We start from the raw sequence: 12,103 nt of genomic DNA, 5'->3' as shown, positions 1-12,103 counted from the left end.
TTTAAATCAGCAGTGCAGCCGTTTGAAAATACTTCACTCCTCAGGGAGTGCAAGCCGAATCCTCAGCAGGTGTAAATCAGCAGAGCTCCAGTGGATTTGATTTACAGTAGTTGAGTATCTGGCCCTGGCTCATTGGAAAAATAGGCACAAGATTATTGAACAATTATTAGGAGGAAGCTGCAGCTCCCATTGACTTCAGCTGTGCTGTGGGTGTTCACTTCCCACCAGTGGCATTGCACTCAACATCACAATGAATAGAAGTGCAAGATCAAACCAATTAATCTCACAACCCCTTCATCCTGCTATGTGGGAGGTTAAGTATGAACCCCATTGTACAGCTGGGGAAAGTGAGGCACAGACAGGTCAAGTCATCCCAAAATCACATCATACATCTATTCTAGAATTGGGAATAGAACCCAGGAGTCCTGACTCGTGGTTTGATGTCTTGGCCGCAAGATCATCCTACTTCTTTTGTTCAAAAGAACCTGGCTTTTAGACCTCTCCTCCCCCCCGCCACCTGCCCCTTTCACTATGTCATTTGTACAGGTTTTGAAATCCATGTGGTCCGACACAAACAACACACACGGAAGTGTGACCTTGTTTATTAATGGCCCAGCCAGCTGCATGCTCAGGAAGTGGAAGCATGAAGGAAAAGCCCCTGAGATGAGAAAACAAAAATAGATAAGGTCCAAAAAGGTTGCACTGACGTGCAGAGATCACATAGGCAGGAGAATGAAAGGGCAGGAATTGGGTTTCCAATTGCTGGACAGCAGGTACAAAAGGCAGCAAAATGCTTTGAAAAGGAAACAATTTACAGTCTGGCCACTGGTGGATCTCAGAAGTTCACGCATGTGCGTTTTACAGCAGCCACATTCTTTTTATCAGAGAGGTCACTGTGTTAGTCTGTTTCAGCAAAAACAAGGAGGAGTCCTGTGGCACGTTAAAGACTAACATTTATTAGGGCATCAGCTTTCATGGGCTGGATCCCACTTAGTCACGTGCATTTTTATCAGAACTAAGGTGTGACTGGAGAACTGTATTGTGCAGAGCATAGTAATGGCCCATGGAGCCATTTGCTAGTAATTAGATTAGAAGACCCATTGTGCTACATACTGTACAAACAAACAGCAAGGAAGTCCAGGCTCTGAGAGCTAACAGACTAAATAAACAAGATGGACAAAGGGCAGGTAGCAGAAAGGAAGTGTAATTATCCGCATTTCACAGATGGGGAACTGAGGCTCAAAGGTACCTAATTCCCAGGCCACTGAGGTGTGTAATTCCCAGGTCTTCAAAGATCTGGGAACAGAATGATTAAGTGAGTTGACCAGGGTCACACAGAAAATCTGTAGCAGAGCGAGGATTTGAATCTACTTCTCCTGCATCCTCACTCAGTCACAACGCCCTCCTAAAGCTCCAAGTCACTAGACTGACTATAGCCCATGCTAATATGGCAGAATTCTGGTCTGTCAATGGTTGTGTATGGAATGAGGGTGCTAGGGCTCAGTTTAGTTCTGTGGTGTCCGACACACTAGCTGCTAGCCACATGTGGCTATTTGGCCAGTTGAGTGTGGCTAGCTGGCTCACAGAATTATTTACATTTTCAGAATAATGTGGCTAGCTTGCTCTGGCAGTAGCTGCTAGAGTGGCTACTGCTTCAGCACTGGTTGGACACCACAGGTCTAGTTTTTCCTGGGTCAGGTATCCATATTACAAAGAAACCCCACTAGAGTTAACACTAACTGGCAGTCACGGGCTGAATGGGCCACAGAGCCTGAATTTCCTCTAGCAGGGTCACTCCAGAGCAGGGTCAATTCATGAAGAATAAGAGGATGCACACCCTACTCTGCACAAGCCTTGAGTACTGTGTTCCATCAGCTCTCAAAGCAAAGGGGGCACCCAGCAACTTTTCCATGCCGAGGGGTAGATCAGGATGTGTCTGCCAAGCTCTAGAGCATTCAGCTTCGACCCACATGCTGCGCAGGGCGTGCTGGATACCGTTAAGCCTCACCCACACAAGTTTCCAGTGCTCTCCCTTGCATCTGTGCAGAGCAGAGCCGGAAAGGCCCTCACTTCCTGTGTTCCCTGATGCCAGAGGGGGTTCTTGTGTCAACAGCTGCTGACTTGGCAGCAGAGTGGCCCCTGTGGTGTAGAAACTGAAGACATACCTAACATTTTTTCGCCTCAATCTGGATACAGTCCAAGAGTTCATTTAAACTCATAAAACAGGTTGGAAACGAAGTGTTATCAGAAGACAACTCATGGGCTGGTCAGGGGTGGGGGGTGGGTAGGTAGGGTGGGGCTGATGTTAATGAGCCTGGAAACACCAGTGGCATTCAATCCCTCTTTTCTCCTCTCTGGATGGGGCTGCTGCCTCCCCCAAAGCCCCAAAGGGGCAGTGCTGGATTAATCTTTTGTGATGCCCTGGGTCAGCACAAAAGCTGAATTTAATGAGTGCCCCGAGAACTGTCATACTAAGAATGAAGAACTCACAAGCTTTGGAAAGATATAAACTCTCAGAGGGTGGAGATGGATGGCAGGAGAGAGGTGGCTTGATCAGTACCTGTTCAGTTCACTCCCTCTGGGACACCTGGCATTGGCCACTGTTGGCAGACAGGGTACCGGGCTGGATGGACATTTGTTCTGACCCAGTATGGCCGTTCTTATGTTCTCTCCTGCTTCAGGGTATAAGCCCATTACTGGCATCAGGTCCAATGTTCCTTCTCATTTTTTCCACCCATGAGCAGGATACATTTTGTTTTGTGCACCGAGGCATTGCAGATGTGCACCACCAGTAGAAAAACATGCTGTAGGTGCTATGCTTATGAGCTGGGTGTCACCTGAATTTTTCCTGGATGTCCACCCAAGAACTCAGATTATAGGGAACACTAGTCAGGACCCTTGGGTGCACCCTGCAAGTTATCCCACAGCTGTCTCCTAAGTTTCACGGATCTTCCTCTGAAGCTGCTGGTGCTGACCACTGTCAGAGACAGGAGGCTGGATTGCATGGACTGGTCTGGTGTGGTTTTTGGTGCCTATTTTGCTCTCCTTCCCATGTCCAATCCACATTAAAGCCAGGTATGAAAATAACCTGCCCTACCCTTTGCATCATGAGCCAAATGGGTGGCTAGCATCCAGTGAGCCACAGTTCCAATCTGGTTACCACACACTCATCCTCTTGCTTGTGGAGCAGACAAGGACTGGATTGCATAGCAAGCCAGAGCTGGTTTGTTAGGTACCAGGTTAGCGTGTGACCAGATTCCTTGGCATGCTTGTATTCATAGTGCAGGTTTGGAACACAGTGTCCAAGAGATGTTTGAGAGCATCCCTTGGGCTATGACAAAATGCAACCGAGTGGGAGTGAAAAAAAGCACAATGGAAATTGTGTGAACAGTTGCCAGTTTCATATCTGGTGGCTTGGATGTTGAATCTCATGTCCCATCACTCCAGGCATGGCCAGCCGATAGGGAAATCCATCATTGCTGAAGAACGCTTACTCCCTCCCGCTTTAACCGCCCCTGGATGCGGTCATTTTCCTTCCTGCTGAGAACTGCACATAGCTTCCTCTGGAGCCTGTCATCACCGCTCTTAAATCAGTCATAGGGGTCTCTGTTGAATGACGCAGGGCACTCCCTTCCCCTCCATGCAGAGCTCATTATCTCTGTAGCCCCTGCTGTCCCGGGAAGCCATGAGACTGGAAACTGGACCCATGCTGCCAGCATGGCAGCTTGGTGCAGGCGGAGCATTTGCCTGGCCATGCAATTGAAAAAATGTCCCTGGGACAGTATTTCCAATGGCCATTAGCAGGATTTCTGCTCCATAGGAGGCCCTTTGGCTAACACCCTGGTACTGGCTCCCTGCATCTCACTGCAAGCACGGCAGGAAAAAGCCTACAGTGCACGGCAGCATGGCTACTTTGGGAAAAAGGTTAAGAAGCCAATTAACCTGCTTGTTTGCACTTAGAGGGCAGGCCAAGATGGGCCAGTACCAGGTGACTAGTGGAAAGGTAATGTGATGCTGATTTTTTAAAAAAAAGGCTCCAGACACAATATTGAGAAGTGCAAGCTGAGAAGCCCAGTACCAGACACATTGATTGGAGCTATAGTAAAGAACAGGACCATCAGCCACATAGGTCAGTGTTTCTCAACCTTTTTTCATAAAATACCCCTTTAAAGAAAATTATAAGTACCCACAGTTTTCATTTTTCTACCATTGCAACACATTTGTTTAAACAACTTAATTGTAGCCGGGCAGGTGATGAAATTTTTGGGTATAAAAAGTACAAAAATAATAAAGCACTGAAAAACTTAAAACAAAAATTCAGTTTTCTCCAAATTTCAGTTGTTGACGTATCCCCCCCAGACTTCTCTCAAGTACCCCTGAAGGTACTTGTACCACTGGTTGAGAAACACGGACATAGGTGAACAAGATTTTTGGAGAAGAGTCAACAGCGCTCTGCAAATGGAAATCATACCTCACCAATCTATTAGAATTCATTGAGGGGGTCAACAGGTGCGTGGACATGGGTGATCTAATGGATTTAGTGTGACTTGGACTTTGAGGAAGCCTTTGGTGAGGCTCTTAAGCAAATAAGGAGCCATAGGATAAGCGGGTGTGAAAGAGGGGGTACCCTCCCATAGGCCCAGAAGGAGTTAATGTGGGTCTGAGGGGCCAATGAGGGGCCTTTCTGTACCAAGAGAGCCAGGCCTAAATGAACAAGAAGCCCAGATGAGCAGGAGTAGGCTGGATTATAAAGCTAAGACGTCTGCCACAGAAAGGGGCTGACTGGGCAGACTTTGCCGTCTGGTTCTGGGAGCGCAGAGAAGGGGAGGAGAAAACGAGCCATAGGGTTCTAATTCTAGAAGGGTGTGGTAGGAAAAGGAAGCCTGAGAGGGCTAGGTAGGAAGATGCAGGAAAGGGGAGGACTGTGCAGTCCTAGGTTGCTTTTGATGGGAAGTCTGGGCTGGAACCCCTCTGTAGAAAGCGGATGTGATCTGGGTTGCCTAGCAACCGCTAGGAAGTGGCCCAGGAGCGCTGGAGACGATAGCTGGTCTGGAGAGAGAATGTTACCCTATGGAGTGGTCCCTCGGGCTGGGCGGGAGGCATGCTGTGTCTGGTAACCGATAGCCAATTAGCAGTCTGTGGCTCTGGGCCTCTGGCAGGCAGAGCAGACAGCAGTCCCTAGGCCTAGCCTCTGGGCTGGGCAGGCGGCAGGCAGTCAGGAGCTCTGGCCCTGAGGGCAGAGAGCAGGCTCTTGTCTAAAGCAAGGCTCTTGTGTGGGCCCGCACTCTCCTGGCTAGGGCAAGCCACAAACAAAGCTCTGGCCTAGCGGTCAACAGCCTGCCACCCCAAGGATGGGGTTTGTAACAGAGAGCCCCAGGCCCCCCCATTCCACCTGTTCCAGCCCAGAGCCCTGACAGAGGTGGACGGTTCCCCCTCTAGGTCAGTGGGTATCCCACCGAAATACATGGACTTGTGCTCTGGCTGCAACACTGCACTCCAGTCTGGTATCCCTGAGCTACTCCCTGGGTGTAGGACTCTGTTTTCCCATCTCCTCAGAATACGCGGGCTGACGGCAGTCTGGCCAATTCCTCTCTGGGGGCAGCACAGCTTTGGCTCCAGAGCTCTGCCACAGGCTGGAAACATAGACCTCGTTGGGTGGTAACAGCCCAAGCGAACTGCAAGGCTGGCCTTTTGTACTTCCTACCATGCCCCGCTGCACTGGACTTGGGGGCGCTGATTTGCAGATGCCAAAAAGACACTTGGTCTGGAGAGAAAATTTTACCTCAGGTGCACCCTTGGGCTCAGGCTACAACCCAGAAGGAGAGGACTATTTAGTGACCTGGCCAGAGGGCCGAGTCATGAAGAGGGAGCCGCCCTCCCCCCACAGCCATGAAGAAAGAAGAATTCACAGCTTGAGTAGCTGACTGAAGAGGGTGCTGGACCGGGTGAAAGCTGATCCCCAGAGGAACCTGGGGTGAGTTTTTGAATGCCTCCACAGAGGGAAGGTCCTTTGGTTGGTCAGTGGCTGATTCGGAAACAAAGGGGAGCAATAAATACTCTATTTTCACAGGGGAGAGAGGGAAATAGCAGGGTCCCCTAAATAATTGTGCTGTGACCTGTAGTGTTCAAAATACCGATACATGATCAGAAAAGGGGAAAACAGTTTGCAGATGGTACAAAATTATTCAAGCTCGTTAAGCCCAAAGCTGACTGCGAATAGTTACAAGGGGCTCTTACCAAACTGGGTGACTGGGAAATAAAATGGCAGATGAAATTCACTGTTGATAAATGCAAAGTAATGTGCATTGAAAAACATCATCCCAACTCTACATAATAGCTAATTGAGATCCCCCCTCATTTTTTAACACTCAAGAAAGATTTTGGAATCATTGCTGATAGTTCTCTGAAAACATTTCTATGACTCTGTGGCCCTGCATAATGGACTGACCAGAGGACCAGGACTCTCCTATGGCTGGAGTAGGTCAAAAGACAGCTGGGGAAACTGAGGCAAAACTTGCCATAGCACCACAGCCATCCAGGAGGGGCCATGTTAGGGTGGCAAGTTTACCACAGGACCCAGGCTGTGGACCAAGAGGAATGTCAAAAACCAAAACTAAGGGTCACTAGCAGAGCTGTGTATGTGGCAGTGACACAGGAGCACTGGAGATGACAGCTGGTCTAGAGAGACAATATTACCCCATGTAGTGGTCCTTTCTGTAGAACAGCCAGGATGGAGCATGTCAGAATTGAGGATCACTAGCAGAGCTGTGGGGGGAACCTGAGTGCTGGGTTTTTATACTGTGTATTAATAATGTAGATTGCTTAAGATTTCCCAGTTATTCCTAGGAGGATTAACAGGCCTGCTGAATATAATGCAAAGCAGTAAATATAATAGGCAAGCTAGCCCACTCGGCTACAGATTGAGAGGCATTGGCTAAGCTGGGAGTGGGCAAATATCAGCCCATGGGCCATATCCGGTACACCAGAGTTAGCCTCACATTTCTGTATTTACTTGCACCTTTGCAGGTGTGGGGGTTTGCCGCACCTGTTGGCCCCGGATTGCCGTTCTCAGACCTTGGGAGCTGCGATCGCCCATACTTGCAGAGGCACAGATAAAAATAGTGGCAGTAACCCAGGACTCACTAACCCTTGTGAACAGCCTCCGATTTATTGCCCACCCCTGGGCTAAGCTGAGAGGGGAAGTTCCCACAGTATTTGCATGAAAAAAAATGGTTTTACAAGCTCTACAATCGTAACAGAAAAAAAGGCAACAGAAGGCAAAAAAGGAGCCAAGAATGTAAAAAGGCTGGAGGAAATGCTTCTGTAACTACTCAATTCCTGCCTGCTCCTCTCACTCAGTGCTTGACCATCATGAACAATCCAGTCACCCAAGGGCCAAGGCTCAAAATAAGCCCAGCCCTTTCAAACAGAAGCTGGTAACAGAACTTTCTTTAGGAAATGCAGATGTGGAATTTGGTCTTTCCTTAGCTGCGCTGCAATCAGCCCCATATGCTCTGGTGTGAGCCAGGTGCTGGTTGGCTGCTATTGGCTTGTGGGGGATAGACAGCCATAGACATGCCCATGCTCATTTCCGTAACTATTGTCAGAGGACTGAGAGCTCCACGGACATGGGGTGAAGGTCAGGGAAGGAAGGAGAAAGAGGAAACAATAGGGAGAGGGAAACGTCTCATACCTAAGAGGATCATAGCGGTTCATGATGTAGTGAAAATTGAGTCCAAGCTACAGGGTTCCAATCCAGAGCAGTAGTTGTCTGAAGTTGGTGCGTCCTTGGATCAGGAGTTCTCTGGTGTAGGCCCATTTCTCGACTGGATGATAGTCTCTTGTTCTGCAGAAACAGAACACTGTATCACAGCAGGGCATGTACGAGAATGAAGCCATGCTATTTGGCTAGGTTTTTATACTGTGCTCAGTGCTATTACAAAAAATTGCATGGCTATGTCAGACTATGTTTGGTCTTCACAGAGAAGGCCAATGCATCATCATTACACTGCACTTTATGCACTACTATAGAGCTTAAATACCTTTTAAATGGGAGGCATTTTAGGAAGCATCTAGGCTACGTCTACATTGTGCTCTCTTAAGCAATAACATATGCCTACTTAACGAGCCGCCATTTTTGTGCAAGGGGCTTTTGCACAAGAGCCATTCTGCTGCTTATTTTCAGGCAGAATGGCTCTTGCACAAGAGGGGGGTTTTGTGCAAGAAGGAGCAATGTAGACTGCTCCTTCTTGCGCAAAAACCCCTTGCGCAAAATGGCAGCTCATTAAGTATGGGAAAGACTGACTGTGATGAAGAGAAAAGCTGTTCTGGAGGGACAGGTGAATAGCCGTCAGGGTGATGTATAACCCCGAAACAACCTAGAGGGATTAGTGAGACATGACAGCCAATAAAGGCAGTAGAAGGCAGAGGAATAGGTGCAGGGGGAACCCCAACTGAGGGAGGAAAGCCGAAGCTTACCATAAGAAGCGGCTCAGTTAGGAGGCGAGGCAGCGGGTGCAGGCTTGTACCACCAGAGATCTCTAACTAACGCCCAGTCCCAGCTTTGGTTCTGGGCTGAAGGAGCAGCGCAAACCTGAGGTGCATTGGCAGAACGGAGTCACACACGTTCACCCAGTACCTCCCCCAACCAAGCCGGCCTGCGCGAGCTATTCGCCCTTCCCTTCCCCTCACAGTGAAATGTGCCTGGTTCATTCGCATTTAAAGACATAACCCTGTGTCAAGGCAGAGAAAAGTGAAGGGGGTGTGGAGGCAGGAGACTACCAAATGAAAAGAGTGCCTGGCTTGCTTCCAGCAGGGCCTTTTTGTTTTTGCTCTAATTGCTAGTAACAACAGTGGCAAAATATCTCTCTCCAGGCCAATGTATTTGCTTGTAGGGTTGCCAGGTGTCCAGTTTTGAACCAGTCCAGTGTGTGAGCTTTCTGTTTGGGAAACAAATAGAGAAAATAGAAAGGAGAAAATATAAATGTCTGGTATGTTCTAAATAAGATGTCATGTAGATTGGGATGTAATGTCAGGTGTGTCCGGTATTTTTGTTGAAACCATCTGGCAACCCTATTTGCTTGTACAACTCTGTGACCTTAGTTAGGGTGATGCTAGGGATGTAAAATACAGTTTAAAATATTTACCACTTAAATGATACGTTTAACCGGTTAACCGTGCGTCATGGCGTGCTGTGGGTGGAAGGCCTGGCCAGACGGGGCCTGCTGCACCACACCACTGGTGAGGGTCTGCTCTGGCTCAGCTGGGTGCCAGGTGAACAGTTACCGGTAAGCATCACCCGGTAAGATGATGGAGGCCTGCAGCAGTGACATGGCTAATGCCACGACAAGGAGCAGAAACTTTCAGAGACAAGACCCTGGCTGGTGCCTGTCAGAAGAAGCTGCCTCCCATTTGTATGGGGGGAAAGGAGGAGTGAATGGGGGGATGCTACACGCCTGTTAATGTTGTTGCAATAGGAAAGTGTGCAGGAACACCACAACCTCCACAGAAAAGCCGGTAGTAAAATGACCGAACCTCGGCAGGATTCATGACATTATAGTAAGCGGACTGATATTACATGGAGGTCAGATGACTTGAGCAAATCCCTGCCCAGCCTTATATACTGCAGTCTGTCAGGCCACAGATGCAACTAACTTGGGGCACTTAAAAATGAGTTAACATGACTAAAACAATCTATACGTATCACTCCAACTTTACTTCACTGCATCCTCTTACAGGACAGAGCATTTACTCCTGATGTGTGCTAGTGAGAGAGATGAACTGGGACTAGGACTCCTCCATTTGCACTTCACCATGTAATCTTAGGTGAGTCAGTAAGGCCCCGATCCTGCACAGCACTTGAGCACCTGCTCAAAGAATAGGAGAGTTTCTACTGGCCTCACCAGAGATTCAGCCAAGTGCTTTGTTGATCTGCAGTCTTAAATCTCTGTATCTATAGTGTCCCATCTGTACCCTGGGAAATAACACTACTTGCTAACTTTGAAAGGGGCTCTTTGTAACTCCTCTGGAGATAGTTAGCTATCACCAGCCCAGGTAATATATTATTCTTATCTGTGTACACATGTGCAAAGCTCTTGGCATTAGTACTCGTATTGATATCTTAAAGAATCCTCTGTAAATTCTAGAACTTAACACTCCTATGTTTAATGGTTGCCTAGCTCCCAAGCCATCATTAAAGAGAGACAGGAGGATAAAGAGATAGAGCAGGATGTTGTAAAGTTGCATTCCAGATACAACATTGTCAATCCATAACTAACTCTTAAGGGTAAGAGTTGTCACAGGCAGGCCTCTGCACATCTTTCTGCTTCCCTGTCAAATGGCATGACACTTACCTGTCTCACTGCAGGTGGGTGGGTGCTTGCGAGACTCAAGAGGACTTGATTTAATGCCTATTGATGTCAGTGCAAATCTCTCCACTGCCTTTTGCAAACATGGGGTTGAGCAAACTAACTACTATTTGTGGAAGGGACATGAGCGGGACAGATTGCATTTGTCAAGGCTACCGAGCATGATTTGGACTTGTGTTGAGAGATGGAAAAGAGGATCAGGATGGAGCAGGGAAGAAGAACTGGCAGGAACTAACAAAGTTCCCTGATCCCACAATGGTTGTAAGCCCTGAGGGCTGTTCCCCCCTCCCCCCCCCCCCCCATATCTCAGTGCAGGAGTGTAGCCTGTTTAGAGCCAACAAAATTAAGACGAAACATGCTTCATCAAGTGCCACGTCTTATTAGAAGTCTGGCTAGGAGCTGCTCTTTTATTTACATTAACCTGATTAACATTCCGTGTAGCACACAATTATCTGACTGTTTCATGCCCACTGCAAACAGGGCCAAATCCCAGGGAGAGCCAAGGTGCTTTCTGACTTCAGAAAAGGAATAGAAGGGGAGGAGTCCACACAAAGCCATACAGGCAGGGCAGAAACAAAAGACTAAACTTAGCAAACACCCCAGCCAGTAAAGACTTAACGGAAGCTCAACATTTTCTCCATTCCTTTCTAAACAAATCAATGGGGACATTTTGGATCTGGTCCCCTACAGAGGAACATGTTGCCCTGGGCATGAGGCAGAGAATTCTGAGAGTGATAATTATGGTTTCTACACTTAAGCTTCCCCTTTGAAACATGAAAACTGCTGTGCCGTTAAATGGTGTGTCTGAACCAGTAAGGGAGATGGTCTGCTTCCATCTCCACGGTCTTGCTTATGTACGACTGCAGACATTCTTGCAGCTGCATTGGCACCAACCTCTAGTGTAAATAGGCAAAAGTGCAATAAGCTGCAATGCACTGATTACAGCTTACCCTCTGCTTGAAACCATGTCAACCCATGCCACTGCAAATGGCAACCTGGTCCAGAATTTAGTGTGTTAATGGAGATGGTTCCCCACAGAAAGTTGTTCCCAACACCATCTAAACTATGAGATCACCATTTGGATTAGACATCCACGTGGACTGTCTCTGTGTCCATCTCTACTGCTGTAGGATGAGTGTTGATGGGAATCACTGCTACTACAGACCCATTGCTGAGGGGTTCTAGCTGGTTCAAGTACCAATGGTTCAACTCTCTATTTTAGATACATCCTTATACTTCAAGGGATAAGGAGGTTTCATGGAAAAAGCTGTACCATTGTATGTTTCTTTTTAAAAACAAACAAACATGCAGGTAGCTTGTGAAAGTTGAATTTGGGGTGGTAGACTCCCTGCTTGAGAGTTGGCAATGCAAATACGACAGGCTTCTTCTGAAGCCAGCTAAGGGATAGCACGGAAGAGAGAGATGCTTGATTAAAGGCTTGAGCTACCTAGCTCAGCGGGAGTGGGAAGTGTTAAACTGAAGGGGGATCTTCTGTCATGGAAGTAGCAAATCCTGCTCAATACTTACGCAGACCCCTACAAAGTTTATGGGAGGAAACGGACTCTGTCACAGGCTTGGCATAGAAAGGAGGGCACCAGGGAGGGGAAATGAGGGTTTTTTCCTGTTTTGGCAAAATTTGTTGTTTTGATGGAAAATTTTGACTCTCTATTGAAGAGCCAGGTGTAGAAGAGACGAATCCCTTCCCTGCAATAATATATTCATGTAAGAATATTAAA

Source organism: Pelodiscus sinensis, chromosome 27 (genome assembly GCF_052426305.1).
Source record: "Pelodiscus sinensis isolate ZL-2025 chromosome 27, ASM5242630v1, whole genome shotgun sequence".
In the NCBI taxonomy this organism is placed as follows: Eukaryota; Metazoa; Chordata; order Testudines; family Trionychidae; genus Pelodiscus; species Pelodiscus sinensis.
Note: the sequence above shows the minus strand (reverse complement) of the source record.